The sequence below is a fragment of the Triticum urartu genome, chromosome 4, assembly GCF_003073215.2.
Source record: "Triticum urartu cultivar G1812 chromosome 4, Tu2.1, whole genome shotgun sequence".
NCBI lineage: Eukaryota > Viridiplantae > Streptophyta > Magnoliopsida > Poales > Poaceae > Triticum > Triticum urartu.
Genome location: NC_053025.1, coordinates 338,813,524 through 338,835,280, shown reverse-complemented (window position 1 = coordinate 338,835,280; position 21,757 = coordinate 338,813,524).

The window sequence follows — 21,757 nt, the reverse complement described above, 5'->3', positions numbered from 1 at the left end:
TAAGTGATGCAAGTCCTTCGTGGGCGATGGCCATGGTTGTATAGACAAGGTTGCTTCTTCGTGGACCCTTCATGGGTGGATCCCTCCATGGACTCACGCAACAGTTACCCTTCGTGGGTTGAAGTATCCATCAACATGGACATACGATAGCACCACCTATCGGAACCACGCCAAAAATCTCTTTGTCTCCAATTGTGTTTGCACACTCCAATCACATCCCTTTACTTTCTTGCAATTTGCATGCTTTACTTTCCGCTGCTCGTATACTCTTGCCATGCTTGCTTGAAATGTATTGTGAATGTTTAAACTTGTGCTAAAACTCCACCTTAACTTGAAGAATTTAAAAACTGCTACTTCTCTTTGTTGAGGGTCTAATCACCCCCCTCTAGACACCTCTTCTCGATCCTTCCAATTGGTATCAGAGCATTGGTCTCCATTGGTTTGGTTTAATCACCATTGGAGGAAGATGGATGAGTCTACATTGGGGAGTCTTAGACGTAGAGTGCCTATACTTAATGGAGAGTTCTTTCATGAATCAAAAAATGAGATGCTTGAGATTTTCAATGAATATGACTTGAACAAGTACATTACTAGCCCTTGTGCACTCCTTGTTGATCCTTTGCATCCTACCCCTGATGATTCTATTGACATGATCCGTAACCTTAGAACTATCAATCGTATTACTAGAGGTTTGCCTAGAAATTTGTTTGGTTGCTTGCCTACTATTGATTGTGCTTACACTATATGGAGATTTCTTGAGGAATGATTTCCAAACTATTCCTTACAAAACTTAGATGAGATTGTTCACAAGTCTATTGCTTTGAGTAAGATGAATTCCAATGATCCTAAGTTTGGTGATTGTTTATTTGAACTTCATGACCTTATGCGTGCCAAAGGAGATGTTGGAATCATTAGCAATATCATCTCCGAAGCCATTAGAATTCATAAAGATGATCATTGTGTTGATCACTTATCTAATGAATCACTCTCTCTAGGAATTGATCAATCACAAGACGATGTTGAACATGGATACTATGATAAGGATGATGATAGTGACTTTGATCTCGATGAGTCTACGAGACATTTTGGTCTTATGGCTAAGCTTGAGTATTCTATAGTCTCACCTAAATAGCTTGGCGTAATCATGGTCATAGCTGTTTCCTGTGTGAAATTGTTATCCGCTCACAATTCCACACAACATACGACCCGCAAAAGTGTAACCTGGGGTGATAATCAAAGGGTAAAGTGGTTGGCCTTAGTAAGGTGGCCATATCACATGATAGCTCCATACAAAATGTTATGCTCATTGAATCTCTTTGCTATAATTTACTTTCCGTATCTAGACTAGCTAACTTCGGTTTCAATGTCCTATTTATTGAGGTAGATTGCCAAGTGTTTCGAAGAGATAATCATAATATGGTCTTTACCTGTATACGTAGAGGTGATCTATACATTGTTGATTTCACTAAAAGGCTCAACCTAGAACTTGCTTAATTGCTAAATCTTCTAAAGGTTGGTTGCGGCATAGAAGGTTAGGTCATGTGCGCGTGCGAAATCTTGATAAGCTTATAAAAGGCGATCATATCCTTGGAGTGAAAGATGTTACATTTGTTAAGGATAGATTGTGCAGTGCTTGTCAAGCAGGAAAACAGGTTGGAGGAAGCCACCCCGTGAAGAACATCATTACCACGAGAAGACGCCTCGAGCTACGTCATATGGATCTCTTTGGTCCCAACACCTATATATGTCTCGATGGAAACTCATTTGGTCTAGTCATAGTTGATGGTTTTTCAAGATTTACATGGGTGTTCTTTCTTGATGATAAATTGTAGCTCCAAAAGATCTTCAATAACTTCGCTAGCAAGGCCCACAATAAATTTGACGTGAAGATCAAGAAGGTTCAAAGCGACAACGGAACAGAGTTTAAGAACGCAAATGTGGATACCTTTCTTGATGAAGAAGGGATTTCACACGAGTTCTTGGCTACGTACATGCCTCAACAAAATGGAGTTATTGAGAGGAAGAACCGGACTCTTATTGAGATGGCAAGAACAATGCTTGATGAGTAGAAGATGTCAAAACACTTTTGGGCGGAAGCGGTTAAGATAGCTTGTCATGCAACAAATCGCTTATATCTTCACACGCTACTTGGCAAGACGGCATACGAGCTTCTCACCGGTAACAAACCCCAAGTTGGATACTTTCGAGTATTCGGCTCAAAGTGATACATTCTTGATAAGCATCGTCATTCCAAATTAGCTCCTAAATCTCATGAGGGCTTCCTACTCGGTTATGGCTCAAATTCTCACACATACCGTGTCTACAACAAATTCACCCGAAAGGTTGAAGGGACAATAGATGTGAAGTTTGATGAATCTAACGGGTCGCAAGTAGAGCAATTGCCAATTGATGTAGGAGACAAAGACCCTTCGGAAGCAATTCAAGACTTATCTAGTGGCAAGATACGCCCAACGGAGGTGAAGTAGAGTACCTGGTCCATCCAAGTGGAAGCTTATACCTCACGACAAGGTGAACCAAGAGTTGACACGGAGGCCTCCACAAGTGGGACACATCAAGAGGAAGAAAACGAGGAAGTACACAAAGATGAACCTCATCAACCTCGTTCTCCACCCCGACAAGAGAACGACAACGTCAACAACGAAGAAGGCCAAGAGGAAGAACAAGATGATGAAGAAGATGTTCCACCCCGACCCAAACAAAATGTAACATCCCAATTTTCCTAAATTAGGACGTTAAAAGATCATTCATATGCATCTCATATTTTTCCATGCATTATTTGCTTTTCTGAAATATTCTTTTCATTATGCAACTCAAGGCAATTTATTGGGGTGGAGATAACACGACTTCTCCCCTATTTTAAATATGTTCATAATGTCCAGAATATTCGTTCCAGTTTATCTGATATGTTTTGGTATTTTTCTTTATCTTCAAATTTTTTTATTTGAATGTTTTACTGTTGTTTGTGTGGCCTATTAAATAAAAAATTATTAACTGCATTAGGGTAGGAACTAGTTGTTCCTGTAGTTTATATTAGGTGTATATATTTTACTGTGTGTCTCTGAATTGTTCTTAGGATTTATTTTTGTGTTTTTATTTTAGTTAATTAAGTTTCTGCAACTGTTGTTTAAAAAAAGCAGAGCACGCGCCCTGTGCAGACGGGCCGCACAGCCGCGGCTCAGGAACCCTCGCTAGCGTGGCCTAGCAGCGCACCGCACACCCGCGACCCAACTCCCACACCACAGCCTCGCCCGATCCACCTCGCCCCAGCCGCTGACCGGCGGGCCTCGTACCCATCTTCCACCCCGAGCTGGAATAGAGCACCCGACATGCTCCCGACACCGAGCCGAATCGAGCTCGTGCGCCCTGGGACAATCTCGTGCCCTCCAGGGCACCACACGCGAGGAGAAACCCTGGGCGCGATCCTACCGAAGCATTTCCCCGTGACCCTCGCCCGCACATCCCTATTTTGGCGAAATAGATCTCGCCAGAACCCCTGCAGTGCGTCATCGTGCGCTGAAGACTGGGCTGCTGTAAGGACGCCCCAGTCGCGCTGCTGGTTTCCCCTAGAACCTCCTCTCGTTTGCACACCCTTGTGACACGGTTTAGTGGGCAGAAGACACCGGAGACACGCCGCCGCCGGAGCACCGAGGTTCACGTGGTCGCCGCCGCCTACAGAAGGAACCCCGCCGCTGTCCGACACTACCACCACCTCCGCCACTCGCCGCTGAACCCATCCGCCACATCCCCTTTACTGAAGACTCGCTGGAGATGCGCCGCCACCGACACCCGAGACCGCCGCTGCCACCGACGCCCGAGACAGCCACCGCTGTCCTCTGTTCTCTGGTAAGCACGCACGAGCAGAAGATCCCATCCAACCCGGCGCTGACACTTGGTGAAGCTACAGGGGCTCTCTACAGCGCCCGGTCGTTTTCTGCTGCTCTTTTTTCACTTTTTCAACTAAAACTTCAAATTGCTATATCTTTTAGTCTATAGCTACAATTTAGGCAACTAATTTTCCTATGCACTCACATAAACCAGCATTTTATCACAGTACCCAAATCTCACACATTTGCACTTTTCAAATTTGAATTCGTTCGAATTAGAATCAAACCTTCCGGAGGCCATAACTTTCAAACGGTTTAGTGAAACTAAGTGTTTCTTTTTTCGTTGTGTTTCTAGTGCATTCTATATGATTTGTACATGCGTTATGCTACTGTTGTTGTATTTTAAAATGATTTTCTTGCTGTTTGTATTATTTTGGCTTTATTTGAGCTTCGGTGATTGATTTGTTGATTGTGTGAAACGTGTAGATTGTCCGTAGTGCGGTGCGAGCTATTGTCAGGGGTGTAACTTTTTGAGCCAGAACCAAGGAACGTTATATGTTGATCATCCCTTACCTATTGTTTTCTATGCATGTAGTTATATCACACTATGAATATATTCATGTATATAAGTAATATATATTTTGGCTATGCTGTTGAGGTATCTTCTCGTCATTGCAAATCATGGTACTTGTAGTTTGCTATGCTTTGTAGACGAGGGTGGTTCGTGAATTCATTGAGCTTATGTGAGGATTATATATATAACAAATTGAGTAGTATTTAAGGATTTAACTCTCCTCTGGGCGGAACTGGTATTCATGGGTGGTTTCAAGAACATCATGGTTTAGACCCACTGAATGTAAGTGGACGGCCGCCCAGGCTCAAAAAGATCAGACAGACTTAGTGACTAGTAGCTTCCATGCACAACAACTAGCTAAATGGGCTCTAGCTTAGTTGAGTAGGTTGTGGGATCCTCGCCCATTAAGCTAGCAGATGTAGATATGAGTAGGTGTACCGGCTGCCGGTGGGTGGAGGTGACTACTTCTGGAAGACTTCATCTCAATCTTCGGGTTGAGTCTAGTGGGTAAAGTGTGCAAGACTCTATAGAGTACTAAAACTAATCATGATTATCCGTGTCCTTGGTTATGGACAAATTTGAGCCACTATGTCATTACAGTTGTTGGATGATCTTGAAAGATGTGACACTTAATAAATTTGTTGGGGGAAACTTAATAAAGGGTAGGTTGGAGTTGATTTTGCCAACTCAACCTTGTGCATTTAATTGTAGTAATAAAATAATTAAATAAAAATTTGACTATTAGGTAGTTACGAGGACAAACTCAACTTTCTACAAAAATAAACCCTCAAGCCTTCCTTCTGTTATACTATGCATATACATGTAGGTCTGCTTTATTATTACTCATGTGGAACTTGCCAATACATTCAAAGTATTGACCTATATGGCTGCAACGTCTCATGTTGCAGGATATTTAGATGAGGAGTAAAGTACCGTTAGGGTCCCGAGTCTGCACTCAGCATCGCCAGTGGGCTATGGTGGAACTCATCATTATTTTCTGCTACATTTTTCCTGTTTGATTGAATAAAGCTAGCCACGTGCTATGCAGATTGTTTTATTTTATATACCCTGGATCATATGTTGTAATAAATGATGCACTTGCTATTCTGGTATTTATATGTACTGTTTGTGCTAGCGAGTTCGATCCAGGGACTAGCATGGTAAGCACATACACTCAAATCCTTTGAGGTTTAGTCATTACAGACGGTATCAGAGTGGTGTGTTGACTATAGGACGTGACCCTAGAAAATGGATTAGAAAATCCATAGGAGTTAAAATTATTTTATCAACTAGCTATACTTCTCGCTATTTAGTAGCTAAACCCCCCTCAAGTATCTTGAACAATTTAGTAGGAACTAGTGCAGAGACCACCATTCTCGTTTGTTTTATATTGCAACGTTATCGTGTTAGCGTATCTGATTATGCCGACTTTCGTGGTATGAAGATACTAGATTGTTTGCTTGATTGGTAGTTTGTTTGTTAAATTATATATTGTTGAAATTATTCAACTATATATATATAATAATGTCTTATTGTTCATTGTTTGTTGTTTGTTTGTGGTGTTATTCGTTGTTGTGTTTTTGTTGGCTTGAACATATTATGCATATGGGTAGAATATATATATATATATATAGCTTTTAGCCTTATTATATCCATAACTCATCTATTCTTGCCAACCAAAACCCTTAGTATGCCTATTAGAGTGAGTTCTCCAAGAGCTGAGATGATAGCAGGTGTTGGTTGTCATCAGTTGACCTTGTCTATTGGGAAGCACGAGTTTCCTACAGATTTGATTATATTGAAGTCACAAGGTTTGGATATTATTTTGGTTATGGACTTGATGATCAAATATCAAGGTATTATTGATTTTGCCAGTCGATCAATTACTCTCAGTGCACCAGGGGGAAAGACGATCAAATATGTATGTAAGTATAAGCACAATCAGGTGCATGTGAACTCTCTTAAGGGGGTAGCCTGGAAGAGGTGCTAGTTGTGAGGGATTATCCAGATGTGTTTCCAGAGGAGTTGCCAAGTATGCCACTAAATAGAGATATTGGGTTTCTATTGATTTAATACCAGATACTAGACCTATTGCAAAGAGACCGTATGGAATGCCTCCTCAAGATTTGGAGGAATTGAAGAAGTAGATAAAAGAATTGCAGGCAGAAGGATTTATTCGCCCAAGTTGATCACCTTGGGGAGCTCCATTTTTTTGTGGAGAAGAAGGATGGGACCTTGAGGATGTGTGTTGATTATCATTCTTTGAATAAGGTAACCATTAAGAATAAGTATCCTTTGCCTGTGATAAATCATGTGTTTGACTAGTTGGAGGGAGCTACTTTGTTTTCTAAGCTTGATCTTTGTTCTGGTTATCATCAATTAAAGATTCGTGAGCAAGATATTCCCAAGACTGCTTTTACTACAAGGTATGGGTTGTATGAGTATACTGTTATGTCATTTGTATTGACTAATGCCCCTTCATACTTCATGAATATGATGAACAAGGTGTTTGTGGAGTTCTTGGATAAATTTGTGGTTGTTTTCATTGATGATATATTGGTGTTCTCCAAGAATAAGCAAGAGCATGAGGTGCATCTGCGTTTGGTAATGGAGAAACTGAGGGAACATCAGCTATATGGCAAGTTCAGCAAATGTGAGTTTTGGCTGGATGAGGTAGCGTTCCTTAGACATGTTGTGTCAGGTAATGGAGTTGCAGTTGATCCATCTAAGGTTGCTGCAGTTACAGAGTGGGAGACACCCACCATAGTTGGAGAGATTCACAACTTTTTGGGCCTTGCAGGTTATTACAGGAGGTTTATTGAGACCTTTTCCAAGACTGCAAATCCTATGACTGAATTATTGAAGAAAGAGAAGAAATTTGTTTGGACTGATGAATGTGAAGCCAGTTTTCAGGAGTTGAAGCAGCGTTTGATTATAGCGCCAGTCTTAACTTTGCCGGATATACAAAAGGACTTCCAAGTATATTGTGATGCTTCTCGTTAAGGACTTGGGAGTGTTTTGAGGCAGGAAGGTAAAGTTGTTTCATATGCTTCACGTCAGCTTAAGAGTCATGAGCATAATTATCCTACACATGATTTGGAGTTAGCCTCAGTTCTGCATGCATTGAAAACTTGGAAGCCATATCTTATTGGTAATAATTGTGATATATTTACTGATCATAAGAGCTTGAAGTATATTTTTACTCAGAAGGATTTGAACCTCAGGCAGAGGAGATGGTTGGAGCTTATTAAGGATTATGATTTGAATGTGCTCTATCACCCTGGTAAGGATAATGTTGTTGATGATGCATTGAGTCATAGGAGCCGTATTAATGTAGTTAATATTGATGATATGCCACCAGAGTTATGTGAGCAGTTCTGGAATTTCAGGTTGGAGATGGTTCCCAATGGATATTTAGCAACACTGGAGGTAAGGCCTACTTTGCTTGATAGGATCACAGAAGCTCAAAAGGGTGATAAGGAGATTGCTGAGATAAAAGAGAATATGGTTAAAGGTAAGGCAGAAGATTTCCATGAGGATGAACATGGGGCCATATGGTTTGTGAAGCGTATTTGTGTACCTCAAGATGCATATATCAGGAAGTTAATTCTTCAGGAGGCACATGGTTCACCTTATTATATTCACCCAGGTAATACTAAGATGTATTTGCATTCGAGGGAAAGATTTTGGTGGCCTAGCCTGAAGAGGGAAATTGTTGGGTATATTGCAACATGTGATGTGTGCTAGAGAGTTAAAGCAGAACATCAAAGACCAGCAGGTTTGTTACATCCATTGCCTCTACCTGATTGGAAGTGGGATGAGATTGGTATGGATTTCATTACAGGTCTACCTAGGACTCGATCAGGTTATGATTCTATTTGGGTAGTTGTTGATCATTTGACTAAAGTTGCTCACTTCATCCCGGTAAAGACTACTTATACTAGTGCTCAAATAGCAAAGATTTATATGTCTAAAATTGTTTTGTCTGCATGGAGTTCCAAGGAAGGTAGTGTCTGATAGAGGTACTCACTTCACATCCAAATTCTGGCGTCAGTTGCATGAATCCTTGGGCACCAGGCTGGAGTTCAATACAACTTTCCATCCCAGATAGATGGGCATACATAGAGGGTAAATCAGATTTTGGAGGATATGTTGCGATCTTGTGCATTGGACTATGGGTCCAATTGGGATGATAATTTACCTTATGCAGAGTTCTCATATAATAACAGTTATCAGGCTAGTCTGAAGATGGCACCATTTGAGGTATTGTATGGTAGAAAGTGCAGGACACCATTGATGTGGGGTGAGGTTGGAGAGCGTCAGTTATTTGGACCAGACTTGATCAAAGATGCTGAGGAGAAGGTCAAGTTGATTCGTGATAGAATGAAGATAGCACAGTCAAGGCGGAAGAGTTATGTAGATGCAAAACCTAAGGAGGTGACATATGAGGTAGGAGACCGTGCATATCTTAGAGTTTCACCACTCTGTGGTATTAAGAGGTTTGGAATCAGGGGTAAGTTAGCACCATGTTTTGTGGAGCCTTACAAGATCTTGGAGCATAGAGGAGAGGTAGCTTATCAGCTGGAGTTTCCAGAATCCTTGTTAGGAGTTCATGATGTGTTTCATGTATCCCATTTGAAGAAGTGCCATGCAGAGATGATGGATGTTCCATTGAGGGACATAGTGCCACTTAAGGCAATTTAGTGGGAGAGTGATTTGACATATGAGGAGAAAATCTATCAAGATTCTGGAGACAGCAAAGAGAGTTACTCGCACCAAGACAATTAAGTTATGCAAGGTTCAGTGGGATCATCATACACAGGAGGAAGCCACCTAGGAGCGAGCGGAAGATCTAATGCGGGATCACCCAGACCTATTTGCTAGCTAGCCCGAATCTCGAGGGAGAGATTCCTCTTAAGGGGGGTAGGATTGTAACATCCCAATTTTCCTAAATTAGGATGTTAATATATCATTCATATGCATCTCATATTTTTCCATGCATTATTTGCTTTTCTGAAATATTCTTTTCATTATGCAACTCAAGGCAATTTATTGGAGTGGAGATAACATGACATCTCTCCTATTTTTAAAATGTTCATAGTGTCCAGAATATTCCTTACAGTTTATCTAATATGTTCTGGTATTTTATTTATCTTCAAAATATTTTATTTGATTGTTTTATTGCTGTTTGTGTGGCCTATTGCGTAAAAATTATTTTCAAAACTGCATTACAGTAGGAACTAGTTGTTACTATAGTTTATATTAGGTGTATATATTTTACTGTGTGTCTCTGTATTTTTCTTAGGATTTATTTTTGTGTTTTTATTTTAGTTAATTAGGTTTCTGCAACTGTTGTTTAAAAAAACACAGAGCGCGCTCACTATGCCGACGGGCCGCACGGCCGCGGCCCAGGAACCCTCGCTAGTGCGGCCTAGCAGAGCACGGCACTCCCGTGGCCGAGCTCCCATGTCGCAGCCTCGCCCGATCCACCTCGCCCCAGCCGCTGACCGGTGGGCACCGCACCCATCTTCCACCCCGAGCCGGACTGGAGCACGCCACGCGCACCCGACGCCGAGCCGGATCGAGCTCGTGCGCCCTGGGTCGATCTTGTTCCCACCAGGGATACCGCACGCGAGGATAAACCCTGGGGGCGACCCTACCGAAGCCTTTCCGCGTGACCCTCGCCCTCACGTCTCTGTTTTGGCAAAACAGATCTCGCCAGAACCCATGCAGTGCGCCGCTGTTCGACGATGACTGCGCCGCTGTAAGGATGCCCTGGCCGCGCCGCTGGTTTCTCCTCGAACCTCCTCTCGTTTGCAAACCCTTCTGACATGGTTTAGTGGGCAGAAGACACCGGAGGCGCGCGGCCGGAGCACACACGCCGCCGCCGTAGCACCGAGGTTCACGTGGTCGCCGCCGCCTACAGAGGGAACCTCGCCACTATCTGACACTACCACCACCTCCGCCACTCGCCGCTGAACCCATCCGCCCTTTCCCCTTCACCGGAGACTCGATGGGGATGTGTCGTCGCCGACGCGGACGCCCGAATTGCCGCCACCACCGACGCTCGAGACTGCTGCCGCCGTCCTTTGTTCTCTGGTGAGCAGGCACGCGTAGAAGATCTAAGCTAACCCTGCGCTGACACTTGGTGAAGCTATAGGGGTTCGCTACAGCGCCTAGGCGTTTTCTGTTGCTCTTTTTTTTCTTCTGTTTTTCAACTAAAACTTCAAATTGCTATATCTTTTAGTCTATAGCTCCAATTTGGGCAATTGTTTTTCCTATGCACTCACGAAAACCAGCACTTTATCCTAGTACCAAAATTTCACATGTGTGCACTTTTCAAATTTGATTTCGTTCAAATTAGAATCAAACCTTCTGGAGGCCATAACTTTCAAATGGTTTAGCGAAACTAAGTGTTTATTTTTGCATTGTGTTTCTAGTGCATTGTATTTGATTTGTACAGGCTTTTATGCTACTGTTGTAGAATTTTAAAATGATTTTCTTGCTATCAGTTTTATTTTGGGTTTATTTGAGCTTCGGTGATTGATTTGTTGATTGTGTGAAACGTGTAGATTGTCCGGAGTGCGTCGCGAGCTATTGTCAGGAGTGTGACTTTTTGAGCCAGAACCAAGGCAAGTTACATGTTGATCATCCTTTACCTATTGTTTTCAATGCATGTAGTTATATCGCACTATCAATATATGCACGTATAGGAGTAATATATATTTTGGCTATGCTGTTGAGCTATCTTCCCGTCATTGCAAATTGTGGTAGTTCTAGTTTGCTATGCTTTGTAGACGGGGGTGGTTCATGTATTCATTGAGCTTATGTGAGGATTATATATATATAACAAATTGAGTAGTAATTAAGTATTTAACTCACCTCTGGGCGGAACTGGTATTGATGGGTGGTTTCAAGAACATCATGGTTTACACCCTCTGAATGTAAGTGGACGGCCGCCCAGGCTGAAAAAGATCAGACAGACTTAGTGACTAGTAGCTTCCATGCGCAACCACTAGCTAAATGGGCTATGGCTTATTTTAGTAGGTTGTGGGATCCTCGCCCAGGTACGCTAGCAGATGTAGATATGAGTAGGTGTACCAGCTGCCGGTGGGTGGAGATGACTACTTCTAAAAGACTTCGTCTCAATCTTCGTGTTGAGTCTAGTGGGTAAAGTGTGCAAAACTATTCAGAGTACTAAAACTAATCATGATTAGCCATGTCCCCGGTTATGGAAAAATTTGGGCCACTATGCCATTACAGTTGTTGGATGATCTTGACAGATGTGACACTTAATAAATTTGTTGGGGAAAACTTAATAAAGGGTAGGTTTGATTTGATTTTGCCAACTTAACCTTGTGTATTAAATTCTAGTAATAAAATAAATAATATTTTTTGACTATTAGGTAGTTATGAGGACAAAATCAGCTTTCTGCAAACATAAACCCTCAAGCCTTCCTTTTGTTTGGGTAGGTCTCCTTTCTTATTACTCCTGTGTAACTTGCCAATACATTCAAAGTATTGACCTATATGGCTGCAACGTCTCATGTTACTGGATATTCAGACGAAGAGTAAGGTATCGTTAGGGTCGCGAGTCTGCACTCAGCATCGCCAGTGGGATATGATGGAACTCATTGTTATTTTCTGCTAGATGTTGGCTGTTTGATTGAATAAAGCTAGCCAAGTGCTATGCAGATTGTTTTATTTTATATACTCTAGATCATACGTTGTAATAAGTGATGCACTTGCTATTCTGGTATTCATCTATACAATGTGTGCTAGCGAGTTCGATCCAGGGACTAGCATGGTAAGCACAGACACTCAAATCCTTCGAGGTTTGGTCATTACACAAAAGCTTTCACGAGATTGAGCAAGAGTTTCATGAGACCATCCCGTCGAACAAGTATTCGATGATATCCAAACCAGGAGAATCACTCGCTCTAAAATTCTTTTGGCTAATTTTTGTGAACATATTCATTCATCTCTAGCTTTGAACCTATGAAGGTTGAAGAAGCATTGGAAGATTTGGATTGGATAAATGCCATGCACGAAGAGCTACACCACTTTGAGAGGAACCAAGTCTGGACATTGGTTGAGAAGCCCGACGATAACCACAACATCATCTGTACCAAATGGGAGTTTTGCAACAAGAAAGAAGAAGATGTGCAAGTCGTTCGCAACAAAGTATGTCCTGTCGCCCAAGACTACACTCAAGTCGAAGGTATGGACTATGGTGAGACATATGCCCCCGTTGCTTGACTTGAGTCCATCTGCATCTCACTTGCCCATCTTCATCTTACTTGCCCAAGGCTACACTCAAGTCGAAGGTATGGACCATGATATTACCTTGTATCAAATGGACATTAAAAGTTCTTTTCTAAATGGTTAAATTGAGGAGGAAATTTATGTTAAACAACCTCTCGGCTTTGTTAATCCTAACAAACCTGACCATATTTACAAACTTCACAAAGCTATTTATGGTCTTAAACAACCTCCTAGAGCGTGGTATAAATGCTTGACGAAGTTCCTTATTGAAAAATGCTTTGATATTGGAAAAATTGATTCCACTCTTTTTACTAAAAGGCTTAATGGTGAATTATTTGTGTGCCAAATTTATGTTGATGGTATCATATTTGGTTCGAATAACCCTCGTTTAAGTGAAAAGTTTGGAAAGCTAATGTCGGAGAAATTTGAGATGTCTATGATGAGTGAAGTCAAGTTCTTTCTTGGGTGGCAAATCAAGAAAACTAAGGAGGGTACCTTTGTTTCCCAAGCAAAGTATACCAAGTACTTATTCAAGAAGTTCAACACGCAAGAATGCAAAGGTATGAATACACCCATGTCTATTTGTGGACATCTTGACTTGACTAAGGATGGCAAACCGGTTGACCAAAAGGTCTATTGCTCTATGATTGGTCCATTGTTATATCTATGTGCCTCCCGTCCCGATATTATGCTAAGTGTGTGCATGTGTGCAAGATATCAAGCAGCCTCCAAAGAATGTCATTATTTGGCATTTGGTATCCTAAGAGGTCCTCTTTTGATCTTGTTGTCTACTTCGACTCGGACTATGCCGGTGACAAGGCTGATAGAAAGTCCACTTTGGGTACCTGTCAATTTCTTGGTAGACCTCTTGTGTCTTGGCCCTCCAAGAAACAAAACTCGGTGTCCTTATCCACTGCCGAAGCGGACTACATTGTCGACGGTTCTTGTTGTGCTCAATTACTTTGGATGACTCAAACTCTTAAAGATTATGGCATATATGTGAAACATGTTCCATTGCTTTGTGATAATGAAAGTGATATTAAGATTTCTCACAATCCCATGCAACATTCTCAGAGTAAGCATATTGAAGTTCGTCATCATTTCATTCGAGATCATGTTGCTAAAGGAGATATTGATCTTAAGCATGTTCGTACAGATAAGCAATTGGCGGATATATTCACCAAACCACTTTATGAGAAAGTATTTTGCCGTTTGAGAGGTGAATTGAACATCTTTGATGCCTCAAACTTGGAGTAGAAACTCCATTTGGATACATGCAAGGAATGAGCTTTTGACTAATCCTTGATATTTCTCTTATGATGATGATCATATGTCTTAGATCTACACTTGTACCCTTGCATGCTACCTAACCCTTGTAGATATACTTGGATCAGCTCGAATTCATGAGATTGCAGCTCACTGACATCTTGAGCAATATCTACATCACCAAGTCTCTACAGTATGGTGGTTCAAGACAAGGAAGCATGAAACCTTTCAACATATCCTTTGAAAAATTCTATATAGCAAATTTCATTTGGTATCAAATTTCATGATTGTCACTTTGGATACACAAGTGTTCCCAACCATTGATGAGCTACATCAACCTTGAGCATCCTACACAAGTTCAAACACATGATCAAGTTCAACACCACCACCCAAGGTATGTTATTCCATCTTCGAGAAGCTTTACCCCAAGTCATCGGTCAAAGCAGCTCAACAAGATGTGAATACATCAAAATGCTTAAATGAAAAATGGCAACCCCATTTTGAGATTAAACGATGAGTACGACCTGCGATTAAGTGATCTCACTTGACTCCTCAGTAAATACACTATAACATAGTGACTTTGTTACCGACCAATTCTAGATGAAGTTCTCTAGTGTTTTTCTGTGTTCTTGCTTGTTTGAACCCCTTTCAAAAAAAGTTCATCTAGATTTATTTTCTTTTTCTCTGTTTTGTTATGCATTCCCTACATCCAATTCATTGCAAATCCTTCAGTTAATTCCTTGCAAATATTTGTGAAATCTTATTTGCCTAGTGAGCTGAGATGACAATTGTTTTCGCTCTAAGTTGAATTCGGCCTCACCGGATTGTTTCAACTCGGTGCCACCGAAGAGAAAGACTCGATGTTACCGGTTTCACCATTGAGAGAACACTTTGTCATTTGCATCCAGCATATTTGTTCCAGCTCCATTCACTATTTATTGTCCTCTACCAGCATCCTATATTACATGTTGCTTTGTAATGTGACTCAAGGACCAAACCTACTTGACCCATGCTCCAGAATATCCCTGCTTGGTAATTGATGTCAAAGGGGGAGAGAGAACACATCAAAGCTTATCACATATGAGAGAATGCACTCCTTAAGCTTCTCCAGATGCTTTTATCCATAGAGGAGAGAAGTCACATGTCTTCAACAGGGGAAAAACATGTTAGCATGTGTTAAGTTTGTTATGTTTGTTTTGCTCTGATTTTCTTTTCCCTATCTTCTCCGATTATCCAATATAAGATTCAGGGGGAGAAAGACAACTAAGGGAAATAAATCTTTGATTTTCATTACATATCTGTACTCTTTGGGGACATGTCTATATCAAATAGAGTACCTAGTACTCACTCTCTACATGTCATCACAATCTTGGTACTCTTGTGGTTTCTTAAATTGCTTTGTCCAGTAGGTGTTCGTGTGTTATCTAACCTTGTTTACTCAAGTTCATCTCTTCCAAAGCTACCTCAAGACCAGAAGGTAAGTATATGCATCACATCCATGCGCATGATGGTTTCTTGCTACTGTACATATTGTTTGCAAGAAGAAATCATGAACATGGAGGTACATTTCCTATATTCACATCATTTGCTATGATGCATATAGCCAATATACATGTAACTCATTGGTTGCTCTATCATGATTATGCATTCACATGCTCTTATATTCCATATTCACATGATTGCATACGTGTAGGGGAACCTATGCATGTTATGAGTCTTTCCAAAGCTTTACTTGTTATTCTTCATATCTTTATCTAAAGATTTGATGTATGTTGTCATCAATTACCAAAAAGGGGGAGATTGAAAGCACAAGTGCTCCCTGGGTGATTTTGGTAATTAATGTCAACATATCTCTTGTTGGACTAATACTTTTATCTAGTATATTTCAGAAAGTCCAGCAAAGGCGTGGCATGGACAAGAGGATGTGGACCCCTTCAAGAAGCTAAGGAAAAGGATTGGCAAAAGCACAAGACTCTACATTTTCATTTTAGTGATCCAAGATCACATTGAGTCCATATGAAAGCCAATACTATTAAAAGGGGATGAGGTGTTGCTTAATGGCTTGCTTGCTCAAAGTGCTTAGTGATATGCTCCAAAGCCCTCAACCACTTTCTCATTTCCACATATGTCCCAAACCTAAAGTCAAACTCGGCCCCACCGATTTGATATATCTAGCGCCACCGAGTTCACTTGACATAGCCACTACCAGAAACCCTAATCAATTTGGTCTCACCGATGGGATCTCGGTCTCACCAAGATGGGCTTGCAAATTCTTTGTTGCCTATTGCAATTATCTCGGTCTCACCGAGATAAACTCTCTGTTTTGCTTATTACCAAAATCGGTCTCATCGAGTTTGTGTAATCGGTCAAACCGAGTTGAGGTTTTACCCTAACCCTAGCACATCGGTCCCACCGAGTTGAACATATCGGTCCCACCAAAATCTCTAACGTTCACATTTTGAACCATATCGGTCTGACCAAGTTTCTCGATTCGGTCCCACCTTGTTTGGTGAATTGGTGTAATGGCTAGATGTTGTGTGGAGTAAAATGGCGGGACTACCGAAAATTTGGATCAAGGGATTGAAGCAGAGCGGGGCGAGAGTAAAATGCCAGGGCTACTGAAAATTTGGATCTACTGATTGACGTAGACCGAGAGTAACAGACATCGCACACGGTCCAGACATACTAGTCGTGTGCTATCAAACAGAAAAACCATCTACGCGGACGCGGGTAGAAATTTTTGAGATTTGGAGGGAGTAGATATTTTCGAGAGGGGGAGGGAAGCCTCATGGAGCCCAATCTACTGTGATCATGTGGGTGACAGGGGCAGGGGCGCAACACACGGGTAGTCCTAGGGAACCGTGTCTATTTCATACCTGATCATAGACGGTTGTTGCGTTTGACTCGTCTGCTGTTTATAAATTTGGCCAAAAAACGTGGGAAATGGTCAGAACATGAACACACTTGTATGTGGACCAAATATATGTATGAAAAGGGTGGTTTGATGTTCTAATACCCAATGCACAACTTTGATGTGGAACCTGTCGCCCAAAGGGCACATTATTATTGCTAGCCCCCCCCCCCTCACAAACACACACACACACACACTTCATGTTGCCGGGAGGGGAATCCTAGCTATGAACACATGCCCTCAAATGGCTAGGTCGGACATCTCACTATATCGTAACATAAAACCAGAAGGAGTACATCAACCCCCTCCCCCTATGCTTCTGATCAAATGTGGACGGTGTGCGGGCCCACAGATGTGTTCCTCTGGCGTTACCAAATCACAAATTTGATGTGGCACATGTGCATTAGAAATTAACCAGGCATCCCCGACCCCACAGAGGTTCATCTAGTACGAAGTAGTACTGCCCCTCCCCACACACAAACACTTTGAGTCGGTTGGAAGGGGCATCTTACCAAGGCGTATTGTAAGACTGACCAAGAAGAATCACCACCTTGGTCGTATAACCTCTCTTGTTTTTTTGGTCAAAGTCATTCATTGACGTTCCACATGCAGCCCCACAAAATAGGCTGGCTTGTCGCTGATAACCATGCGAGGGAGTTCCTGAAGACAACCACTGCGTGCATGTGTCCCAAACATATGTATGAAGTGTCATGGGGTGTTTGAATATACCCAATGCCCAACTTTGATGTGGCTGCGTGCTTTTGGAACCGGAAAGTCCCCACACGGAGTGAGGGGTTCACGACGCATAGTATACTATATATAGGGATTCATGTGTATGCGAGCCCTCGAACTTAGGTGTCAAATCTCACCATGATCGACGTACGACTATACAGTAACGTGGACCAAGAGAAGAAGAATGCACCCTGGAAACCTCTCTCGCATTGTTTGTCGAAGTGATGGACGTCCACGCGGGCCCACGAATATATAGGCCGTCGATGATAACCAAGCGAGGGAGAGTGTCGAAAGAGAACCACTGCATGCATATATGTGCCCCAAACATATGTATGGACATGCGTGATGCGTGCAGATATGTTTGAATACCAAAAGCAAAACACTTTGATGTGGCGCATGCATGCGTCAAAAAATGCAAAGTCCCCACACAGATCTGGTTCATGATGCGTCGCGTGCTCGCCACCCCCCACTTCGACCCGATGGGAGGGATTCATGCGTACACATGCGCATGAAGTATATAATTGCATGTACCGAATCATATAAGACGAACCAAAATTTATTCCCTGTCGTGGGAAACCATGGCCACCTATGGGGCCATGAGCTCCTTGTGGTTTGGCAGGGGGATGAGCATGTTGCACAAAGAGCAGAGAGACCATCGCATAGCACGACAGAGATCACACGGGCAATTTTACCCAGGCCTGGGCCGCCATGAGGCGTAAAACCCTACTCCTACTTCGGTGGATTTATGGTGGATTGTGGTCTAAACGCAATGCTCTAGCCCGGCAGGGTTGCCTCGGGGTGAGGGCAGCTACGCGCGTATGTGTGCACAAGGGTCTGAATCCTTTCTATGCTTGCTATGGGCCTCCTTTTATAGATCAAGGGGTTATCACAGTGGTAAATCAGTCATTGTGTACTGATTAGATAGCAAACAGTGCTATCATACCTAACTCTACAGATAGGATAGATCGCACTAAATGCACCACTTAGTGTCACATCATGGTATGCCCGACAAGCCTTGCCGGGCTCCTTCACCAGCTTCTCGCCTGCTTGCGTGACATGTCTCTAGACGGGTGTCATCTGGAGATGATTCCCATAGGAAGTGGCTACCATGTGGCAAAAAATAGCCACTTAGTCACCTTGGGGCTTGACACCGCACCGATCAATGACTTGTGTTGGTGTAAGATGGTGCGGTGGAGACTTGGCGGGGTAGTTTGGCATCGTACGCCCCAGCAGTCCTGCCAGGACAGTCTTGTTGTTTGCTTTCGGCATAACCTTGACCTCGCCAGGCTCTCCTGCCCAGCAAGGGAGGTTTTCCCTTAGTGGTGTCTTGATCCTTTGGCTCGACTTTGGACTCCTTGATCTGCACCCTGTTTCTTCAAAGAGCTGATCACTTGTGCTTGTCCCGATCTTGGAAGTTTTAATCTTGCCGAGTTGGCAGCTTGCTGTCCGCGCACAAGTCAGGGGAAACAAGTGCCCCTATTTGTGTACCCCGACATAAGCCCCCGGTCCTGAGCCATATGTGTCACTGGGCACGTTGGGTTAGGCCCAAAACAATGCATGGACACGTCACAAGAGAATGCTCCGCATGCATCGATTTGTCATGATAATCAGTCAATCCAACACCCACTTCGCGTGATTATGGCGTGTCATGGGATAGTGGGACTGCAACAGTTAACATGAAATGGTAACTTTTTGAAGAGTCGCGCCCTCCCCGATGTCTTTTCCATAAGAGAGGAAAACGCGAAAGCGCACTGTTCATTCGTTGCCTGCTCTGCCGCTTCACCATCTTCTTCCGCAAGACAAACAACCGTTCTTCCTCCTGGCCCATACTCGCCGCCGATCTCCCACTCAACCTTCTTTCCCCACCCTGTCGCAGCTTGAGGAAATGGAGAAGAAGGCCGCCGCCAAGGGGAAGTGGACGACCACCGCGAAAGAGGCGGCCGCCGAAGGGAGCAAGAAGGCAACAGAATTGGACAGGAGGCGAAGGGGAGACGTCGTCTTCTTCCCGTCAAATCTGGACAGCAAAGTGCTGCAAGAAAGGTACGGATACATGTGGGGGAGGGACATCCCGAAAGGGCATGGTGCACCCAAGGTTCTGGCGAAGGGAGGAGAGGACCCGCCAGATTCATACCGATTCTTCTATGCGTATTTCAACTCTGGCCTCTACCCTCCCTTCTCAGATTTCTTTGAAACAATGATGGTGATTTATGGATTCCATCTTCTAGATTTCATGCCAAATGCAATGGCGTGCATGGCGATTTTTGCTCATTTGTGCAAGAACTTTGATGGAGTCGCCCCCAATGTCGACTTGTTCAGGCAATACTTCGTCTCACGGGTGGAAAACAAAAACCACCATTCCAAGAATATAAGTTGGATGCCACGGGTGGCGAGGGAAGTCTGAATTACATCCCAGGCCAGCAACGAGAAAGATGGGAGGGATGGATAGCAGATTAGTGTTGAATCCAAAACAAGGAAGCCCTAGAATTCTGCCAAGCGTGAACAAACTGTCTTGAGCGCGGCAACAATTGGAGGGAGGTCGGCCTCTCTGACGACAGACTCCGCTTGGAAATTAATAGGATTACCCGCGTAAAGGCTGCCCGGCAAACTATCGAGCATGTGGGAGCCGACTTCCTCCTTCGTCGCATCTCGCCGTTGCAGAAGAGGGACATGTTCGCCTAGAGTATGGGGATGCAACAGATAGGATGAGATTGCTCCCAGGCCTGACCAACAACCTTTCTGTCTATGGGCATGCTTGGTTGTGTGATCAACTGTTTGGCCATTTTGGGTTGTTGAAGCTACCGACCAATGTCATCATAATGAATATCAATTCCGCCAGGGGTCAGATTCTGAAGTGGATGTCAGATTGCAATGCTCATGGAGTTGTGAGTGACTGGAAGTTACCCAAGCTCGACGAAGAGCTTGGATGCTCTTCCGCACTTGTGGAAAGGGCTACCAGGGTGGAGACCAGAACGTACAACTCCAAGGTGGATGAGACATACATCAGGAAGTGGATGGAGGAGGATAGGGTGCTTCGTGCTGCTGCAATGGCAAAGGCCAGGAAGGTAGCGAAGGGGAAGGAGAAGGCTGAGGATGAAGGTTCCTCCCATGGCGGGAGCGAGGCGCAAGCCACGGAAGAGGCTGCCGGGGAAGATCCTGCCGGGGCCGAGCTTGCCGGGGGCGATCCTTATGGGATCGAAGCTCTGTATACCTTGGCAGTAGAGGCCTAGGAGGAGGAGCTCAAGGATGTAGGGGAGCCTGAAGAGGAGTGGCTCACGGCAGGATCCTCAAGCCCCCGCGTCAGTCTTGGACTAGTCGCATGCGGGCTGCCAATCGGGGAGTAGTCGCTTCGGACCCTGCGCCTGCTGCTAAGAAGGTGAAGAAGACTATCTTCAGGGGTGGTAAGCTGGACGAGGTGTGCCGGCAGTCTTCTCGCCTCGCTAAGGCCAAAACCTCTCCCGCCAAGCAGTCAAGGGCAGCGGGAGGTGACTCCAGTTCTGATTCTGGCTCGGGCTCCTCGCAGAGGTCGTCCTCGTTGGAGCCCCCTACGCCTCAGCAAGGCTCGAAGCTGTTGGGGAGCTCTATCCCCCCGCTCCAGAAGACAAGTAGGGCACCTTCGCCACCCATAGAATTCGAGTTGAGCACCATGCTCATTGAAGAAGAGTAAGGAAGACCACTCTTCTTTCCTCGCAGTAGCTTCAATATGCATGTTTCTGCTCGCTGATGATATGTCCATTTTGCTTCATGTTTTCTTACTGTTATTTACAATTTTTTATCCATAATAATGCTTTTTGGAGTAATTCTAATGCCTTTTCTCTCATAATTTGCAAGGAACACACCAAGAGGGAGAATTCCGGCAGCTGGAAATCTGGACCTGGAAAAGCTAGGTCAGGCCACATATTCTGCACAACTCCAAATGAGCTGAAACTTTATGGAGACTTTTTATGGATTATTTGAGAAATACTGGAGCCAATAAACACCATAGGGGGGCCACCAGGTGGGCACAACCCACCTGGGCGCGCCAGGCCCCCCAGGCAAGCCCTGGTGGGTTGTGGCCTGCTCGGCCCACCTCCGGTGCCCAACTTCTGGTATATAAGTGGTTTTGACCTGGAAAAAAATAATGGGAGGACTTTCGGGATGAAGCGCCGCCGCCTCGAGGCGGAACTT